Genomic DNA, 22459 nt, shown 5'->3' with positions numbered 1-22459 from the left:
TTTCCTAGTGATCCGTGCCTCTTTTGAGGATGATCAGTAAGGATGTTTTGTTAATATTGTGGTGCTCTATCCATCCATGTCTTTGTTTGCATTTATGGAGCAACCTAGCTTGAGTCAATTGAGCTCTACTTTTGCTATAAAATGATCCTGGCAGATTGTTGACATGTTTAGCAATTTTGCCGAGGATGTGGCTATTGATCCGTGCATGCTATGTTGTTGTTCTTGCCATGTCTAGCTTCTATGCCATGTCTTCTTGATAGGTGTATGCTTAGTTTGTCATGCCATGCTCTGTAGTTAGTGCATCGAGGTCGTAAACATGCCTACTCGTTAACTGTTTTGCATGCTCTAGTTTTTCACTAAGTCTGAATCTATTTATGTTTTTGCTATGTTCACATGCTTGTAATTGTATTTTCTGTTTCCTTTTGGCTCAAGGTCACTAAGGGACTTTTGTTATGTGCTTTGAATAGCTTCATGCCATGCCTTACTTTGCCATGATATGTTCCTGTAGCTTGTAGTTTTCATGCTCTAAAGTTTGCTTCTTGATGATAAAATTCCAGACTTGTGTTAATTTCACTAAGTCTGAAACCTGTTATCATTTGTACTTTTGCCATGCTTGTTTGAACCTGTTAATGGATGAATTAGCCGTAGCTCAGTGTTCATCTTTTGTCAAGCTTCATGAGTGGATCCCTGCCATGCATTTTGTTGTCACGTTTGAGTGTTGTAGCATAGTTATCTTGGATGCATTTAGATGGCTACTTGCTGCTTATCGTAGACCGGTGCCATATTTGTCTTGCTTGCCATTTCCAAACCGTGCATCCGATTCCCGTGATCTTTATATCGATTTCAACCAAAATCAACTCATCTTTCCAGTGGCACTCTTGGTTCTCCAAGTTGAGGCCAGGTTCCATCATTCCTTTCCAAATCATGCACATGCATCACATACCGAATCCCGCATATCATACCAAGTTCATGTGTTGGTTGTTACTATGTTGTGTGCTTCTTTCTAGTGTTGTTTCTTCGGGTTGGTTCCAATAACCTCGCGTTTGTGAGGACCCGTTCAACTATGTCCATTTGTCTTCTTCATGGACTCGTTCTTCTTCCTTGCGGGATTTCAGGCAAGATGACCATACCCTCGAAATCACTTCTATCTTTCCTTGCTAGTTGCTCGCTCTTTTGCTATGCCTATGCCGCGATACCTACCACTTGCTTATCATGACTCACATATTGTTGAGCCAAGCCTCTAACCCACCTTGTCCTAGCAAACCATTGTTTGGCTATGTTACCGCTTTGCTTAGCCCCTCTTATAGCGATGTTAGTTGCAGGTGAAGATTGGAGCTTGTTCCTTGTTTGGAACATGGATATTTTGTTGGGATATCACAATATCTCTTATTTAATTAATGCTTCTATATACTTGGTAAAGGGTGGAAGGCTCGGCCTTATGCCTGGTGTTTTGTTCCACTCTTGCCGCCCTAGTTTCCATCATATCGGTGTTCTGTTCCCGGATTTTGCGTTCCTTACACGGGTGGGTTATCATGGGAACCCCTTGACAGTTTGTATTGAATAAAACACCTCCAGCAATGCCCAACATTGGTTTTACCATTCGCCACCTAGCCTTTTCTTTCCCTTGGGTTCTGCAGACTCAAGGGTCATCTTTATTTAAACCCCCCTGGGCCAGTGCTCCTCTGAGTGTTCGTCCAACCGAGTAGACTGTGGGGCCACCTGGGGGCAACTTCAGGGTTTGTTTTACTCGTAGGATGTCTCATCTGAGTGTGCCCTGAGAACGAGATATGTGCAGCTCCTATCAGGATTTGTCGGCACATTCGGGTGGTGTTGCTGGACTTGTTTTACCATTGTCGAGGATGTCTTGTAACCGGGATGCCGAGCCTGATCGGATTGTCTTGGGAGAAGGAATATCCTTCGTTGACCGTGAGAGCTTGTGATGGGCTAAGTTGGGACTCCCCTACAGGGATTTGAACTTTCGAAAGCCGTGCCCGCGATTATGGGCAGATGGGAATTTGTTAATGTTTGGTTGTAGAAAACCTGAAGTTGATCTTAAATTAAAATACATCAACCGCGTGTGTAACCGTGATGGTCTCTTCTCGGCGGGGTCCGGGAAGTGAACACGGTGTTGGAGTTATGTTTGACGTAGGTTGTTTTACGATCACTTCTTGATCATAGTTTTATCGACCGTCCCTTTCTTTCTATTCTCGCTCTCATTTGCATATGTTTAGCCACCATATATGCTAGTCGCTTGCTGCATCTCCACCTCATACCTTTACCTTTACCCATAAGCTTAAATAGTCTTGATCGCGAGGGTGCGAGATTGCTGAGTCCCCGTGACTCACAGATACTTCCAAAACCAGCTTGTAGGTGCCGGTGAGACCATGCAGGTGACGCAACCAAGCTCAAGGAGGAGCTCGATGAAGTTCGTGTTTGTTTTGTTGTTCCGTTTCCAGTTGATTAGTAGTGGAGCCTAGTTGGGACGATCGGGGATCTGTGTAGCATTTGGGGCAGTCTTCTTCTATTTTGGGTTCCGTAGTCGGACCTTGAGTGTATCTGGATGATGTAATGCTTTATTCATGTATTGTGTGAAGTGGCAATTGTAAGCCAACTATGTATCTCTTTCCCTTATGTATTACATGGGTTGTGTGGAGATTACCTCACTTGCGACATTGCTTTCAATGCGGTTATGCCTCTAAGTCGTGCTTCGACACGTGGGAGATATAGCTGCATCGAGGGCGTTACAAGTTGGTATCAGAGCCTTCGCCGCCCTTAGGAGCCCCCTGCTTGATTGAATCGTTGGCGTTGTTGAGTCTAGAAAAATGTTTTGAGTCATTTAGGATTATATATATTGGAGAGTTAGGAATTCTTTTTACTCCTCAGTCCCTCCATCGGTCTGGTGAGGTATCCTGACGTAGAGTTTTGACTCTTCTCTTCTCAAATTTCACTAAAAAAATTTAGGATCACGTGGGTATCTTGGAATCATTCCGATGGTTTTGTGACGATAACATTGTTCTTGGTGCCTCCTGTCATTTAGGGGTTGTGGCATTGTCCTGGGGAGTTGAGCTTCGAGGTGTTGTCGTCACAATTTTGTCGTCGAGATTCTGGAATACCTGAGTTTCCCCGACATCGAAAATCTCTTTTATGCAGTTATTGGTGAGATAACCTCGACGCCACCCAGTACCGGGGCGGGAGTTCCAGAGTATTGACATAACTCGTATAACGGATGCTTTTCGAAGGTTGAGGTAAATGATTTCCGAAAGTTTCTTGGTTATGTGTTAAAGGATGGATACAGGTGGATGTAGGATTTGTGTAGTTTTGGGTGAGATATTATGCTTCCCCTATATCCCCAACACCTGATTGCATAACCAGAAAGTTTCGGGAGTTTATAAGTGGGAATTCAAGTAGCTCGTAGGATATCTTTCCGACAGATGTATGATATGAAATTGGGGTTCGACGTCTAGTGGTCCGCCTTTCCATGGTTGGTTTTACAGTGGTCTCGTTGTGTCTTAAAGAGTCCTTGGCTATGACGACTCGGGGACGCTTCATATGTCATGTGCACTACCTTGTACATGATGGTGCTGTACAATCGAGCCCATGTAGGCCCCACCACGAAAACTTCGGACGAAATCTCTATCATATGTTTGTTCTGACTTATTCTGCAAGCCAACCCTTGTTTTGTTTTGAGTTGTGGTATTCGAGTTGCTTCAGTGTCAAGTGTTGATTCCATACCTTTCCAACCGGCGCTCTCATACTCCTATGTGAATACTAATCCATCTTGATCATCGAGATTGTCATGTCAATCCTTTTTAACCGGTGTGTCTCTCTTCAAGTGGATCCGATCACGTCAACATTCGCAATATCAGGTATCAGTTCTTCTCACCGGTGTTTGTTTCATCCGTCCCCAAGTTGCCTTTGTTTTCCCTCCCTCCCACCCTTTTTCTTCGAGGACTCAGATTTCTTAATCAAGTATCATCTCATTGATGACAAATATCTCCATTCTTTTCCGTTAATGTTCTTATCCGGTGATTCTCATGAAGATTCTAATGGAGCTTCAAGCTCATCATTCTTCGTTCTTTTCTTCTCCGGTGGTTTCAAGTGAAGCTTTGTTGATCATACCCTTTCCTCATTTCAAAGCTTTCTCATGCCGGTGCAATTCTTAATCATTCACCTCTCGCTATTCTATTGTCCCTGAGTGCTCAGGATATCTCAGAAGGCTCATCTTTTCATTCAAGATCAGTTCAACCTATTTCGATGTTGTTATCTCATTCAAGTCACTTAATTCAACCGGTGCAACCTCTCTTTTAAATCATTTCAATGGTGTTTCTTTGAGTGGGCCCTAACCCACAGGTTTTTTCCCAGGATCTTACCTGACTCTTCTTATTTTATCGGAGCTATTCTCTAATTCTTTTCGAAGTTTGACGTAAGAATGAATTGTCATCAGTCAAATGCCTTTTCTCCAAGATCTTTCAAATTCTTTCATCATTGGCTCAACCTTTCCTATTTTTCATCCCGGAGTATCTCAACAATTCATGGTGGTGTTTCTCATCGTCATTCTCAACATTTGAAGACCGAAGAAGAGTTTTACCTCCACATCATATCCGTTCTCTTAGAGATTCGTGGTTCTAGTTCGAGCCCATCCTCTCATAATTGTTTTCCATTGTCAGAATTCTTTTCACCTATCCGGAGAAATTCAAGAGTCTTCTCAGTTTGATTATCCGGAGTCCATCAATTCAGGTTTATTCATTCTCAGCTTTCAGTTATCATTCTCCAATCTTACCGATGCATCGTTCAAGTGATCTCTAATCAGTTCGCGTTCTCTTTGTTCTCATATATCTAAATCCTCTCAAGTATCTTCGTTCTTTTTATAATTCTTCCTGGTGTTTCTTTATCTTTACTTCGTTCATTTCCAATTCTTACGGTGGCTATTCAGGATTTTTCTTCCTTGCTATCATATCTATTTATTCGTTGTCAATCCTAATGGTGATTCATGCAAGAGTTCTCGTCATTCGTTATCGTATATATTCATTCGTTCTTCTCAATCCTACCGGTGACTTGTTGAAGAATTTCTCAAGTTACGCTATATCTATCTTAATCCCTTCTACGAGAATAAGTAGTGTGCCAAATCCGTTGCTTGTCATCAATCTAAATTGGTGAAGGATAAGCATAATGTAATTCTTACTCTTATTTCATCGAGTAATTTCAATTCCTTATTCCGGAGTGGTTCTTCATATCACATTCTCGGTTTGAGATGCTTTATATTTTCTTCCGGTGTTCCAAGTTTCCACTTTACCTCGTCGCAAAGCTCCATCTAAATCTTTGCAAGGATTCAACTTGTGTTTTCAACTTCTCTTTCTTTCGTTTTGATCATCCTTTTATTTACCGGACTTCTTCATGGAGGCGCTACATGATGGTTCATAAAGGATTTAATTCCTTCTCCAAATGTTCATCAAGTTTCTTTTCAGAGGAGTTCAAGCATTCTTCATCTTGCTATCCGGAGTGCAATTCTTTCTTCCGTATCATTGGAGGTGGTATTATGTCATTCTTGATAATTTGAGATCATGTTTCATGATCCACATGTTGTTAAGAATGAGGTATTTTTAATTCATCAACCTCTTCGTTGGAATTATCTTGGGTTATATTTCACCTAAAGCATTCCCTAAGGATTGTTGCTATCTATCGTGCTTATAAAGGATCCAAGTTCTTTTATCCTCCCGGTGAAATAGTTTCCCGTCTCCTTGTTATTATAAATCCAATCTATCATTTCTTTAGTGGCCGAATTTCACCTCATAATTTGAGATGCATTCCATAAGACCATATCAAGCTTATTCTTTTCGTTGTTGGTTTTCCAACAATTCCGTTCGACCCTTCCCCTAAGGATGCCTTTTCAAGCAATTTTGTGGCAGAAGTTGGCATTCTCTTCTCCATTCTCATATTTCTTTTATTTATCGTCTATTCTTTTGTTCCGGAGGCAGTATGTTGTGATTTCATCAAGTATCTCCTCATCTTACCAAGTTCTTATTCAATTCCTTTTCTTTTTCAATCAGAGTGCTGCCCAAAGTTGTTCTCCCTTGTTCCTCTTTTCTAACAGAGTGTTTTCAGCTTCGTCATCTCCGTTGTATTCTTTCCTCGAAATGACCTAACATTTTCAAGGTTCTTTGGTTTCACTCATTGGTCAAAGAAGCAACTTAGTTTTTCCTCTTTGTCTTTCTCTTCCATTTTCCCTCCGGTGCCATTCTAGATCTCGGGACGAGATCCTCTCGTAGTGGTGGAGTGTTGTAAAGCCCCGAGACCGATGTGCCAGGTGTCTTCCAGTTATTCGCTGTTGTTTCCTTGTCTTTGCTTGAGTGTCATGCATTCCATATCATGTCATCATGTGCATTTCATTTGCATACATGTTCGTCTCATGCATCCGAGCATTTTCCCCGTTGTCTGTTTTGCAATCCGGCGCTCCTAGGTCACCCGATGTCCCTTTCTACCTCTTTTCTTGTGTAGGTGTTAAATGTTTTCAGATTAGACCGAGACTTGTCATGAGGCCTTGGTTTACTATAGGTAGACCGCCTGTTAAGTTTCGTGCCATTTGGACTTCGTTTGATACTCCAACGGTTAACCGAGGGACCGAAAAGGCCTCGTGTATGTTGCAGCCCAACACCCCTCCAAAGTGGCCCAAAACCCACCTAAACCTCCTCCATCATCTCGGTCGTTTGATCACGATCGCGTGGCCGAAAACCGCACCTCATTTGGACTCTCCTAGCTCCCTCTACCTATAAATATGTGCTCCCCTCCCAAAATTCACGGATGAACCCTAATCCTTTTTTCCCCTCACGCCCGCTGGACATGTCTGTCCCGGACGGACGAATTCGCGCCGCCGCCTCACGCGAATCGGAGACCGCCATCTATCCGTCGCCGCCCTCTCTCTCCTTAGCTCCGCCGCCGGCCCGCGGGACCCAGATCGGGCCCGCGTGAGCCCATCTCACCGGCGCCCTGCGCCGCCTCGCCTCACCTGCGCGCCGCCAGCCCAGCGCGCCGCCGCCCCGCGATGATGTGACACCCCAAAATTTTAACTTTGTTTGTTAATTAAAATTTTGCCAGGAGATTAAAACATTTATTTTCTGGGCTCCCTTTTGATTTTTTTGAACCATTTTTCTCCCTTGTTATTATGGAGTTTTTCCCCCAAAGTGAAAACTTTTCAAATATGTTATTGGAATTGTTTAACCTCTCAAGAAAAACTCTTCTTTTATTAGTAGAACTAATTACATAATTAATTTGCTTGATTTTTATTTTCCTGAGAAATGGTTTTCCAAGGTTATATGGCCATATTTGAACTACAACCATTTGATAAATTCACTTAAAGTTCCAACCAAAATTTGGAGATGTCATGTGATGTTTTTAAATCACTTTTATGCAAAAATATCTTTTATTCATGTAATATTTCGAGCTCTGCATCAATTTTTCTTCTCTGGTCCAGAGTGCAATTTTGCACTACAACCCATTTAAATATTTCTTTCTAGCCTCCACCAAAATTATGGGATGTTGGTAGTAGCTTATGATTCAACTTTATGCAAAAACCCAATGATGTTATTTGAAGTTTTTGAGTGAATCAACCTCATTTTCATTCTGTTCCAACAATTCCAACCCATTTTGGATTTTATTTCATTTATTCTATTCCCCGAAGCAATTCTGTCAATTATTTTAAGCCTAGGTGATTTGCAAAGCAAGTACCTAATTTCCTTTGAGTTTTGATCTCAAACCAACTCCTCTGGATAGTCCTTAGCACCCACAACCTAGAACCATCAAGATCCACTCTTCTTCTTTTTCAAAATTTTCAAGTTTCAGCCTCTGCAAGTTTGGACCAGATTTGTCAAATTTGGTGAAATTCATATGTTCTCTTCTCCAAAAATTCTACCAAAATTCAGGCAGCCTCCAGGTGCAATGAGAGGCCACCCCACCAAAATTCAGCTCAAGGAAAGTTCTTCACATGCCAAAATCATTTTTTCGAACACCTATCCGGCACTGTTACTGTGCACTTTTAGTAAAATTCAGAGTTTCAGAGTTTTACAGTGTCGTTTTTCGTAAGGGACTTGTCATCGATCAACTGTGCGCCCTGGCGCGTTGCGCTCGGCCTCTCCTCCCTGGCCAGAGCACCGCACGCCCCCTAGGATGGGCACAGGTGTCGGTGGCGGCGAGCATCACCGGAGTTGGCAGCTTCTGCGGTGGCAAAGCCACCCATGGCGGCCAACAGGAGACAGCGCCAGCTGGCAACGTCGTTCAGTGCCGCCCAACGCTCCCCTGCCCTCCGCGTGGCCTCATGCACGCCAGCGCACCCCGCAGCACCATCACCGTGGCTTGGCATGCACAGGGCGCGCCCTCTGCCGCCGACGGGCCCGCGCCGCCCTGTTCCGTCGAATCCACCCAGGGCTCCTAATCCAAGCTCGTTTAGCACCAAAATGGAACCAGTGGACCTCCACGTTGTTGCCCAACCTCCTAAACTCCCCGACCAAGCACTGCACCGTCGTAACCATCGCCGGAGATCCCCGTTCACGGCCACCGCCTCGGATCGCCTATAAAAAGAGGTCCCGAGCTCGCTCTCGAGCACGCACCACCACTGCACCCCACCAACACCCTGCCAAGCCACTAGGAGGACCTCGAGGAGGTCTCCTCCCCCAACCCCGGCCGCCCCGATCCGCCTCGGCCACCAGCTCGATCCACTCCGGTGAGGCCATCCCCGCCGCCCAGACCTCGTCAGTAGTCTCCTCGAGCACCCAGTGATCTAACCCAGGCTTCAATTTAACCTCCACAGCCCTCCCCGACGAGATCCGACTCCACCCGAGCCGCCGTCCGCTAGAGCAAGGACCGTCGTAGACATGGTGCTCACCGACTACCACCACCACCAGCCACCGACGCGGAAGGACACGCTGAGCACGTAGGTACTCTCCGATCCTCCTAACTCGCCGTGGATCACCGCCGGCGACAACCGCAGCTCTCGGGCGCCGACGAGCTCTATTTCTTCCCCGTTTGAAAATTCAAACCCGACGGGTGGGAACCCCCCGTCAGTCTCTCTTTTCTTTTAAACGAAACGTTTTCTAAAAACGCATTCGGGCAAATACGCTTTCAGTCTGAAGCGTTTTTCTGATCTTTTTCTGATCAGCCCCTTGAGAAGTTTTTGTTTCATTACAGAAAAGTCCCTGGATTAAAACTCTTAAAACTTTTAAACAGAAAATGATTTTTGATTGATTCTTTTTCAGTCCTCTTTAAATTTTTGTCTAGTTTTTTATCATATTTATTTGAAAAAATTTCAAACAACTTTTTTGTGCTGTTTTGAAATTGTGTGTTAATTCAAATTTATTGAAAATAGGATTTTGGAGAGAGGAAGAAAACTTTCAAAAGTTTTGGAGAGCACCCCCACCTCTCCACACCTTGAAGGCAAGCATTCTGAACCCTGGCATAATATTTCTGGTGTGTTAGTTGATACGATTATAGCACCACCTCATTTCGGAGAACTCGTTATTTTATGTGGTGATACGATCATTTGCATGGATGCATATTAGTGATTTCCTTGCTGTTGGAAATGAATATACATGTGATGGTAATCATCCTCATGTGCCTTGCATGCATGCCGGAAAGGAACCCGGGAAAGCCTCTGCCTTGGGTAGGCGTGAGCTTGTCGCCGGTCTCCGTCGGGACGGTTATGTCCGGTATGGCATAGTAAGGTATAATGGGTGGTGATTCTGTTGGTTGAAATATATTTGTTATACATGTCATGCAGGGAATTCATAAACCTCCTGAGTCGACCGTAGATCGAGTATTGTTCCGGTAACCCCCATACTTGTTTTGTACTACCACTTGTCCCTGTTGCAGGTAGGGTACGGTTCAGTAAGTCGTCAACCCCTTGTCTTGGCACACACCGTACAGAGAGGCCATGGTGGAAGATACCGGTTGTAGCCGGTAGGCATGCCACCTGGTCCGGGGGCATGGGTGTTTCCGGTTGGGACCGAGAGGGGGGCACCCCTTAGAGCGCGCGATATAAGTTTGATCCCATGCTACACGAGGTTGTAGCCTCCCCACTTAGAGTTTTGCTTAACAAGTGTCACGGGTGATTCCTGACACAAGTAAGGTTAAGCTAGTGTGTGCAAGTCAGGCGTGTTTTCAACTAAAAGACCGTGAACGGAATTAGTTCCGATGAACTAAAGAAATCCGTTACTCGTGGGTAAAGAGTACACCCTCTGCAGAGATATTAAACCTATTCGAATAGCCGTGTCCATGGTTAAGGACTACAGTCTGGGATGGGTCAAGTGTCGGTCTTAGTGTCGGTCTTCGGAGGAGAAACTACTAAACGCGAATATTGATTATGACTTGTGATATATGATGGTTATGATTATTATCATTATGGACTAACCGTTTGCATTGTTTGAAATAATGAATATCCCTGGGACGGTACCACCTCCTGGATATTCACTATGATTATGTTTATATATATAAGCCCTTTAGGTGGCGTCGCTCAGACGCCCGACTGTGGCATGTTTGTTATTTCATTTTCGTATAAGCCCTTTATGTGGCGTTGCTCAGACGCCCGACTGTGGCAGGTTCGTTATTTCATTTACTTACAAGCCCTTTATGTGGTGTCGCTCAGATGCCCGACTGTGGCATGCTTGTTATTTTATTTACTTCATAAGCCCTTTATGTGGTGTCGCTCAGACGCCCGACTGTGGCATGTTTGTTATTTTATTTACTTCATGAGCCCTTTATGTGGTGTCGCTGAGATGCCCAACTGTGGCATGCTTGTTATTTATTTACCTTATAAGCCCTTTATGTGGTGTCGCTAAGACGCCCGATTGAGGCATGCTCACTTTTACTATCCTTTCGAGACGTCGCTTCAGACATCCGATCGGTGCATTTTATTACTATTCTGTCATTACATATTCCTGTTGCATATAAATAACCTGCTTGCATGCATCGGGATTTTATTTTCATGACGGACGTTATGATTATAGAATATTTTCAGAGCATGATTATCGTTTTCTATATTATACCCGTGTTCATAATGTTTGCGACTACATTCAAAAGTACTCACTGGCTTGTCCCTAGCTATTGTCTTGGCCAGATTGCTTGCTTGGAGAGGAGCATTGCGGTGACAGCCCCGGAAACTAAGCAACGGTGATAGCAGCCTCGCGAAGATAGGAGTTGACCTGGTCAGCTGTTCCTGTGGGAAATGGAGTCCCATAGACACTGATGACTCACAAACCGCTTTCGCCATCGACCACTAGAAACCAATTGTTGTACTCTCAGGCCCGAATGGTCTTGTACTACATGTTTTGTATTTTTGCTTGGAACTTCTGTATCAAGTTGGTGCCTCATCAGCTAATAGTAATCCTGGGGCTGGTGAGCACAACGGCCATTTTCTGGAAATTTATACCCGGAAAACCGGTCGTGACAGACTTGGTATCAGAGCTAGGCTGACCATTGGCTAATCCTATCTTAGCCGGGTTTACAAACTTAGGCAAACCAACCCACGAAACCATAACCAAACCCCAGCCAAGCTTCTCGTGCAAGATAGCCACACAGTGACCCAACACCTTTTGGCAGTCGGTGCCCAACCTATCAACCTAACATGTCGCTCATGCGCCAGTGACCAAATCCTGAATAGTCTTTTCGCAAGCGTGCGAAGGAAGACTCCGTCCCCTTTTCTATAAAAGGGCACGCTAGCCTCAACCCAACACTGCACAGCCTCTACCCAAACTGAGCCATAATGCCTGGCCCCGTCGTGCACAATGAGACTACAGCAACCAACCTTGGAGGCTTTGTGACCATACTCACAAACCTCACCCGTCGTGCCTATGCGTTAGAAGAGCCCCCAGAATATGTTGTGTACCAAGGACCCATGAGCAGTGAGAGCCGACAATTCTGGGCCACTGTACACATCTATGGTAGGGGTCTAGCGCCCGGACGCCCCTACAGGTTCACCGGAAGGACAACTTCCTTTGAGCCTCAAGCCATCCAACTAGCTGCTCGAGAGGCTATAGTTCATCTCCGGCACTTGTCGCCCAGAGTTAACTGTCGTTCGTTCCACTACTACCCCAGACGTGAAGGGTATGGTAGACCACCCCAAGTTGCCAACGGAGATCACGAGACAGATCCTGCATTGTTGCATCTAGTGCGCTATGTAGGTGCACTAGAGGAACTGTTCGATCAAATCACCATTGATCTAATCGCAGCTCGTGGAGAGCTGGTTCGTCGAGCCCCAGCGAGAGAAGAGAACGAGCCCAACGCCGACAACCCAGTCGTGCTGTTTGGACACCCGATCGAGTCCCTGAGATCTGCCCCAGCCGTCGGCCAAGGTGCTTTGATGACCCCAGAAGTGCTTCATCGCCTCTTGGGAGCACACTCCAATGGGGTTGTGGCCAACAATCCCCGAGATGGTCATCATCGCTACCCCGAGCCTGCAGCCCCTCAACCCACTCCAGCTAATTCCGACAGTGAGACCCGTGGAGAAGCCTCGACATCCACAAGGCACACCCGCTTGGATGTAAACAAGGTAGACTAAGTCACTCGAGTAGTGTCGAGTCCCAGTGTATTCCCCGCTTTGTAATCGTGTGACTTTGTAAATAAACGCAGCCTGTTGTCGTGCCTCTGTTTTAAATAGTAGCCTTGCATGGATATGCCAGCATGCGATAAAAGATTTCTATCCCAGCCACAGTTACCAAAAACCTCCCCGACAACCATCACAGCAACACGTCACTTTTGTGAAATGTGTGTATCTGTGGCTTGACCCCAACCCGTGGAGCAGAGCTGGAAATTTCATTACCATTCACCACGGTAAAATGACCCAGCTCTGATGCTATAAAAAGGCCACCGCATGACCTTGCCAAGCACCCCTCATCTTGTGCACCATCCTCACAACAATTTCCTACCATGCCGAGCCCTAGTATTTATCTGAGAACCCCAGATGCAACCCCGGGTAGTTTTGTCAAAATATTGTGGGATTTTACCTGCAGTACCATGGGCGCTACCCAGCCACCCCAGTACGAGCTGATCAAATCAAGGATCACCCCTTCCACCTTGAGATATTGGGCAGCAGTACACATCCCTCCCGTAAACTCAAACCAAGACCCAACGGAGGTCTCCTTCGTAGGGAAATCTATGCCGACCCCGCATATGGCCATAGAAGCTGCTGCATACGAAGCGCTTGCTCGCCTTCGATTCGTGGTACCCTATGCCAGTGAATGAGGGTATTATTACTTTCCGAGCCGTGCAGCACCCGGAGGAGTAACATCTTTTCCCGGTGGACGAATTGAGAGAGACCCAGTCCTGGCCAACCTTGTCCAGTACGCCATCGCTCAAGAACGTTTAACCCAACGTGTGATGTGTTATCTCCAGAGCCTCGCAGATTTAAATCCTCAGATCGCCATCGGCAGATCACTAAGGCCCGACCAGGAGATACGCGTTCATCGGTTGATCAATTCGCTCTCCCCGATCGAAGAGGAGTGTGTACCAGTACCAGAGACGTTTTCTCGGGACACCGTCCAGTTACCGTTTCCAATTTAGACGTCGCTGCTGTGTTCATTATTGCAACATTTATTTATGTGTTGTAACTTATGCGTGATACCCTGAGCTTGTGCGACGAGTCAATTATTTGGCTTCTACTAATGTGTATAGTTTTTGTTGTGGTTTATGCTCCTTTAAGTTAACCGTTTTTCCTCGCGAAAAATCCCGGAATAAGATTTCTTTTCCCAGAGTTGCTGCATCGTACACCTTCTCACGACGTGGATTATTTTATTTCACACAGCACCACGACAGCAGACTCACAACCACAATCGCTCGAACGCATACCCTGCTTGCAAAAACACGTGACTGTGGAGTATTTGTTTTTCAAAACAATCTTTAGCAAATCTCGAGGACGAGATTTTTCTTAAGGGGGCTAGTGTTGTGACACCCCAAAATTTTAACTTTGTTTGTTAATTAAAATTTTGCCAGGAGATTAAAACTTTTATTTTCTGGGCTCCCTTTTGATTTTTTTGAACCATTTTTCTCCCTTGTTATTATGGAGTTTTTCCCCCAAAGTGAAAACTTTTCAAATATGTTATTGGAATTGTTTAACCTCTCAAGAAAAACTCTTCTTTTATTAGTAGAACTAATTACATAATTAATTTGCTTGATTTTTATTTTCCTGAGAAATGGTTTTCCAAGGTTATATGGCCATATTTGAACTACAACCATTTGATAAATTCACTTAAAGTTCCATCCAAAATTTGGAGATGTCATGTGATGTTTTTAAATCACTTTTATGCAAAAATATCTTTTATTCACGTAATATTTTGAGCTCTGCATCAATTTTTCTTCTCTGGTCCAGAGTGAAATTTTGCACTACAACCCATTTAAATATTTCTTTCTAGCCTCCACCAAAATTATGGGATGTTGGTAGTAGCTTATGATTCAACTTTATGCAAAAACCCAATGATGTTATTTGAAGTTTTTGAGTGAACCAACCTCATTTTCATTCTGTTCCAACAATTCCAACCCATTTTTGGATTTTATTTCATTTATTCTATTCCCCAAAACAATTCTGTCAATTATTTTAAGCCTAGCTGATTTGCAAAGCAAGTACCTAATTTCCTTTGAGTTTTGATCTCAAACCAACTCCTCTGGATAGTCCTTAGCACCCACAACCTAGAACCATCAAGATCCACTCTTCTTCCTTTTCAAAATTTTCAAGTTTCCGCCTCTGCAAGTTTGGACCAGATTTGTCAAATTTGGTGAAATTCATATCTTCTCTTCTCCAAAAATTCTACCAAAATTCAGGCAGCCTCCAGGTGCAATGAGAGGCCACCCCACCAAAATTCAGCTCAAGGAAAGTTCTCCATTTGCCAAAATCATTTCGTTGAACACCTGGCCGGCACTGTTACTATGCACTTTCAGTAAAATTCAGAGTTTCAGAGTTTTACAGTGTCGTTTTTCGTCAGGGACTTGTCATCGATCAACTGTGTGCCCTGGCGCGTTGCGCTCGGCCTCTCCTCCCTGGCCAGAGCACCGCACGCCCCCTTGGACGGGCACAGGTGTCGGTGGCGGCGAGCATCGCCGGAGTTGACAGCTTCTGCGGTGGCAAAGCCACCCGTGGCGGCCAAGAGGAGACAGCGCCAGCTCGCAACGTCGTTCGGCGCCGCCCAACGCTCCCCTGCCCTCCGCATGGCCTCATGGACGCCAGCGCACCCCGCAGCACCGTCGCTGTGGCCCGGCAGGCACAGGGCGTGCCCTCTGCCGCCGACGGGCCCGCGCCGCCCCGTTCCGTCGAATCCACCCAGGGCTCCTAATCCAAGCTCGTTTAGCGCCAAAACGGAACCAGTGGACCTCCACGTTGTTGCCCAACCTCCTAAACTCCCCGACCAAGCACTGCGCCGCCATAACCATTGTCGGAGATCCCCGTTCACGGCCACCGCCTCGGATCGCCTATAAAAAGAGGTCCCGAGCTCGCTCTCGAGCACGCACCACCACTCCACCCCACCAACACCCCGCCAAGCCACTAGGAGGACCTCGAGGAGGTCTCCTCCCCCAACCCCAGCCGCCCCGATCCGCCTCGGCCACCAGCTCGATCCACTCCGGTGAGGCCATCCCCGCCGCCCATACCTCGTCGGTAGTCTCCTCGAGCACCCAGTGATCTAACCAAGGCTTCAATTTGACCTCTGCAGCCCTATCCGACGAGATCCAACTCCACCCGAGCCGCCGTCCGCCGGAGCAAGGACCGTCGTCGACGTGGTGCTCGCCGACGACCACCACCACCACCCACCGACGCGGAAGGACACGCTGAGCACGTAGGTACTCTCTGATCCTCCTAACTCGCCGTGGATCACCGCCGGCGACCACCGCAGCTCTCGGGCGCCGACGAGCTCTATTTCTTCCCCGTTTGAAAATTCAGACCCGACGGGTGGGAACCCCCCCCGTTAGTATCTCTTTTCTTTTAAACGAAACGTTTTCTAAAAACGCATTCGGGCAAATACGCTTTCAGTCTGAAGCGTTTTTCTGATCTTTTTCTGTTCAGCCCCCTGAGAAGTTTCTGTTTCATTATAGAAAAGTCCCTGGATTAAAACTCTTATAACTTTTAAACAGAAAATGATTTTTGATTGATTCTTTTTCTGTCCTCTTTAAATTTTTGTCTAGTTTTTTATCATATTTATTTGAAAAAATTTCAAACAACTTTTTTGTGCTGTTTTGAAATTGTGTGTTAATTCAAATTTATTGAAAATAGGATTTTGGAGAGAGGAAGAAAACTTTCCAAAGTTTTGGAGAGCACCCCCACCTCTCCACACCTTGAAGGCAAGCATTCTGAACCCTGGCATAATATTTCTGGTGTGTTAGTCGATACGATTATAGCACCACCTCATTTCGGAGAACTCGTTATTTTATGTGGTGATACGATCATTTGCATGGATGCATATTAGTGATTTCCTTGCTGTTGGAAATGAATATACATGTGATGGTAATCATCCTCATGTGCCTTGCATGCATGCCAGAAAGGAACCCGGGAAAGCCTCTGCCTTGGGTAGGCGTGAGCTTGTCGCCGGTCTCCGTCGGGACGGTTATGTCCGGTATGGCATAGTAAGGTATAATGGGTGGTGATTCTGTTGGTTGAAATATATTTGTTATACATGTCATGCAGGGAATTCATAAACCTCCTGAGTCGACCGTAGATCGAGTCTTGTTCCGGTAACCCCCATACTTGTTTTGTACTACCACTTGTCCCTGCCGCAGGTAGGGTACGGTTCAGTAAGTCGTCAACCCCTTGTCTTGGCACACACCGTACAGAGAGGCCATGGTGGAAGATACCGGTTGTAGCCGGTAGGCATGCCACCTGGTCCGGGGGCATGGGTGTTTCCGGTTGGGACCGAGAGGGGGGCACCCCTTAGAGCGCGCGATATAAGTTTGATCCCATGCTACGCGAGGTTGTAGCCTCCCCACTTAGAGTTTTCCTTAACAAGTGTCGCGGGTGATTCCTGACACAAGTAAGGTTAAGCTAGTGTGTGCAAGTCAGGCGTGTTTTCAACTAAAAGACCGTGAACGGAATTAGTTCCGATGAACTAAAGAAATCCGTTACTCATGGGTAAAGAGTACACCCTCTGCAGAGATATTAAACCTATTCGAATAGCCGTGTCCATGGTTAAGGACTACAGTCTGGAATGGGTCAAGTGTCGGTCTTAGTGTCGGTCTTCGGAGGAGAAACTACTAAACCCGAATATTGATTATGACTTGTGATATATAATGGTTATGATTATTATCATTATGGACTAACCGTTTGCATTGTTTGAAATAATGAATATCCCTGGGACGGTACCACCTCCTGGATATTCACTATGATTATGTTTATATATAAGCCCTTTAGGTGGCGTCGCTTAGACGCCCGACTATGGCATGTTTGTTATTTCATTTTCGTATAATCCCTTTATGTGGCGTTCCTCAGACACCCGACTGTGGCAGGTTCGTTATTTCATTTACTTACAAGCCCTTTATGTGGTGTCGCTCAGACGCCCGACTATGGCATTTTGTTATTTTATTTAATTCATAAGGCCTTTATGTGGTGTCGCTCGAACGCCCGACTGTGGCATGCTTGTTATTTTATTTACTTCATAAGCCCTTTATGTGGTGTCGCTGAGACGCCCGACTGTGGCATGCTTGTTATTTATTTACCTTATAAGCCCTTTATGTGGTGTCGCTAAGACGCCCGATTGAGGCATGCTCACTTTTACTATCCTTTCGAGACGTCGCTTCAGACATCCGATCGGTGCATTTTATTACTATTCTGTCATTACATATTCCTGTTGCATATAAATAACCTGCTTGCATGCATCGGGATTTTATTTTCATGATGGATGTTATGATTATAGAATATTTTCAGAGCATGATTATCGTTTGCTATATTATACCCGTGTTCATAATGTTTGCGAGTACATTCAAAAGTACTCACTGGCTTGTCCCTGGCTATTGTCTTGGCCAGATTGCTTGCTTGGAGAGGAGCGTTGCGGTGATAGCCCCGGAAACTAAGCAACGGTGATAGCAGCCTCGTGAAGATAGGAGTTAACCTGGTCAGCTGTTCCTGTGGAAAATGGAGTCCCATAGACACTGATGACTCACAAACCGCTTCCGCCATCGACCACTAGAAACCAATTGTTGTACTCTCAGGCCCGAATGGTCTTGTACTACATGTTTTGTATTTTTGCTTGGAACTTCTGTATCAAGTTGGTGCCTCATCAGCTAACAGTAATCCTGGGGTTGGTGAGCACAACGGCCATTTTCTGGAAATTTATATCTGAAAAACCGGTCGTGACAGACGCTGTCCCCGGCCGCGCCGACCGCGCCATGCCTCGCCTCCTCTCCGCGCTCGCCGCCCGGCCTCGTCTTCACCGGAACCGGGGGCGCCATGCCCGGATCGACCCGTCCCTGCTCGCCCTCGTCCGCCGGAGTCCAGCGAACCCCGACTGCGCCGCCTGCGACCCTGCGCCGAGCGGTTGCTCGGGAACGAGCTTGCGCTCGCATGGGCCTCCACGCGGCCCATCTACTCCTGCCACCTGGGCGGTGCAGCGCGCCAGAGCCGGCCTAGCTCCAGATCCGGCCCGTGTGGCCCAACATGAGCACCCATGTTTTTTCCCGATTTTCGACTAAGTCCCGATTATTTTATGCAGTTTTCATGTCATCATAACTTCCTCATCATAGCTCCGATTCGTGCGTGTAGCATATCAAAATGTTCGTCTCGACGAGTACATCATTTCATCTCATTGCATCATTTTCATTTGAGCTCATCTTGTTGCCCGAAATTCTGTTGGAAGAGGGCTATGTGATGATTATTTCAGATCTGTTTCAGCAAATGGCCTTTTGTCATTTTTGCCATGATTAATGTGTGCATGCTATGATCCTGAGCTCTACATGTGTTTTGTTATATGCCATGCCATCTTTACAGGGGTGTATGCCATGTATTTTTGTGATCCTTGTGCTGACTAGCACAAGTATGCAAAATAGCTTACTCAATGATGCTGATTTCAGGGACTTAGAATTTCACTAAGTCATTGTCCTATTTTTGTTTTTATGCCATATGTTCATGTTGTTTCCTAGTGATCCGTGCCTCTTTTGAGGATGACCTGTAAGGATGTTTTGTTAATATTGTGGTGCAATATCCATCCATGTCTTTGTTTGCATTTATGGAGCACCTTAGATTGAGTCAATCGAGCTCTACTTTTGCTATAAAATGATCCTAGCAGATTGTTGACATGTTTAGCAATTTTGCCGAGGATGTTGCTATTGATCTGTGCATGCTATGTTGTTCTTGCCATGTCTAGCTTCTATGCCATGTCTTATTGATGGGCGTATGCTTAGTTTGTCATGCCATGCTATGTAGTGAGTGCATCGAGCTCGTAAACATGCTTACTTATTAACTGTTTTGCATGCTCCAGTTTTTCACTAAGTCTGAATCTGTTTATGTTTTTGATATGTTCACATGCTTGTAATTGTATTTTCTGTTTCCTTTTGGCTCAAGGTCACTAAGGGATTTTTGTTATGTGCTTTGAATAGCTTCATGCCATGCCTTGCTTTGCCATGATATGTTCCAGTAGCTTGTAGTTTTCATGCTCTAAAGTTTGCTTCCTGATTATAAAATTCCAGACTTGTGTTAATTTCACTAAGTCTGAAACCTATTATCATTTGCACTTTTGCCATGCTTGTTTGAACCTGTTAATGGATGAATTAGCCATAGCTCAGTGTTCATCTTTTGTCAAGATTCATGAGTGGATCCCTGCCATGTATTTTGTTGTCATGTTTGAGTGTTGTAGCATAGTTATCTTGATGCATTTAGCTGGCTACTTGCTGCTTATCGTAGATCAGTGCCATATTTGTTTTGATTGCCATTTCCAAACCGTGCATCTGATTCCGGTGATCTTTATATCAATTTCAACCGAAATCAACTCATCTTTCCAGTGGCACTCTTGGTTTTCCATGTTGAGGCCAGGTTCTATCATTCCTTTCCAAATCATGCATATGCATCACATACCGCATCCCGCATATCATACCATGTTCATGTGTTGGTTGTTTACTATGTTGTGTGCTTCTTTCCGGTGTTGCTTCTTCGGGTTGGTTCCGATAACCTCGCGTTTGTGAGGATCCATTCGACTACGTCCATTTATCTTCTTCATGGACTCGTTCTTCTTCCTTGCAGGATTTCAGGCAAGATGACCATACCCTCGAAATCACTTCTATCTTTGCTTGCTAGTTGCTCGCTCTTTTGCTATGCCTATGCCGCGATACCTACCACTTGCTTATCATGCCTCCCATATTGTTGAGCCAAGCCTCTAACCCACCTTGTCCTACCAAACCACTGTTTGGCTATGTTACCGCTTTGCTCAGCCCCTCTTATAGTGTTGTTAGTTGCAGGTGAAGATTGCAGCTTGTTCCTCATTTGGAACATGGATATTTTTTTGGGATATCACAATATCTCTTATTTAATTAATGCATCTATATACTTGGTAAAGGGTGGAAGGCTCGGCCTTATGCCTGGTGCTTTGTTCCACTCTTGCCGCCCTAGTTTCCGTCATGTCATTGTTATGTTCCCGGATTTTGCGTTCCTTACACGGTTGGGTTATAATGGGAACCCCTTGACAGTTCGCCTTGAACGAAACTCCTCCAGCAATGCCCAACATTGGTTTTACCATTCACCACCTAGCCTTTTCTTTCCCTTGGGTTCTGCAGACTGAAGGGTCATCTTTATTTAAACCCCCCCTGCGCTAGTGCTCCTCTAAGTGTTGGTCCAACCGAGTAGACTGCGGGGCCACCTCGGGGCAACTTGAGGGTTGGTTTTACTCGTAGGATGTCTCATCTGAGTGTGCCCTGAGAACGAGATATGTGCAGCTCCTATCGGGATTTGTCGGCACATTCGGGTGGTGTTGCTGGACTTGTTTTACCATTGTCAAGGATGTCTTGTAACCGGGATGCCGACCCTGATCGGATTGTCTTGGGAGAAGGAATATCCTTCGTTGACCGTGAGAGCTTGTGATGGGCTAAGTTGGGACTCCCCTACAGGGATTTGAACTTTCAAAAGCCGTGCCCGCGGTTATGGTCAGATGGGAATTTGTTAATGTCCGGTTGTAGAAAACCTGAAGTTTATCTTAAATTAAAATACATCAACCGCGTGTGTAACTGTGATGGTCTCTTCTCGGCGGGGTCCGGGAAGTGAACACGGTGTTGGAGTTATGTTTGACGTAGGTTGTTTTAGGATCACTTCTTGATCATAGTTTTATCGACCGTGCCTTGCTTTCTCTTCTCGCTCTCATTTGCGTATGTTTAGCCACCATATATGCTAGTCGCTTGCTGCAGCTCCACCTCATACCTTTACCTTTACCCATAAGCTTAAATAGTCTTGATCGCGAGGGTGCGAGATTGCTGAGTCCCCGTGACTCATAGATACTTCCAAAACCATCTTGCATGTGCCGATGAGACCATGCAGGTGACGCAACCAAGCTCAAGGAGGAGCTCGATGAAGTTCGTGTTCGTTTTGTTGTTTCGTTTCCAGTTGATTAGTAGTGGAGCCCAGTTGGGACGATCGGGGATCTGTGTAGCATTTGGGGTAGTCTTCTTCTATTTTGGGTTCCGTAGTCGGACCTTGAGTGTATCTGGATGATGTAATGTTTTATTCATGTATTGTGTGAAGTGGCGATCGTAAGCCAACTATGTATCTCTTTCCCTTATGTATTACATGGGTTGTGTGGAGATTACCTCACTTGCGACATTGCTTTCAATGCGGTTATGCCTCTAAGTCGTGCTTCGACACGTGGGAGATATAGCCGCATCGAGGGCGTTACAAGTTGGTATTAGAGCCTTCCCCGACCTTAGGAGCCCCCTGCTTGATTGAATCGTTGGCGTTGTTGAGTCTAGAAAAATGTTTTGAGTCATTTAGGATTATATATATCGGAGAGTTAGGAATTCTTTTTACTCCTCAGTCCCTCCATCGCTTTGGTGAGGCATCCTGACGTAGAGTTTTGACTCTTCTCTTCTCAAATTTCACTATAAAAAATTTAGGATCACGCCGGTATCTTGGAATCGTTCCGATGGTTTTGTGACGAGAACATTGTTCTTGGTGCCTCCTGTCATTTAGGTGTTGTGGCAGTGTCTCGGGGAGTTGAGCTCTGAGGTGTTGTCGTCACAATTTTATCGTTGAGATTCTGGAATACCTGAGTTTCCCCGACATCGAAAATCTCTTTTATGCAGTTGTTGGTGAGATAACCTCGACGCCACCCAGTACTGGGGTGGGAGTTCGGAGTATTGACATAACTCGTATAACAGATGCTTTTCGAAGGTTGAGGTAAACGATTTCCGAAGGTTTCTTGGTTATGTGTTGAAGGATGGATACAACTGGAAGTAGGATTTGTGTAGTTTTGGGTGAGATATTATGCTTCCCCTATATCCCCAACACCTTATTGCATAACCGGAAAGT

This window comes from Triticum dicoccoides, chromosome 1A (genome assembly GCF_002162155.2).
Source record: "Triticum dicoccoides isolate Atlit2015 ecotype Zavitan chromosome 1A, WEW_v2.0, whole genome shotgun sequence".
Lineage (NCBI taxonomy): Eukaryota > Viridiplantae > Streptophyta > Magnoliopsida > Poales > Poaceae > Triticum > Triticum dicoccoides.
Note: the sequence above shows the minus strand (reverse complement) of the source record.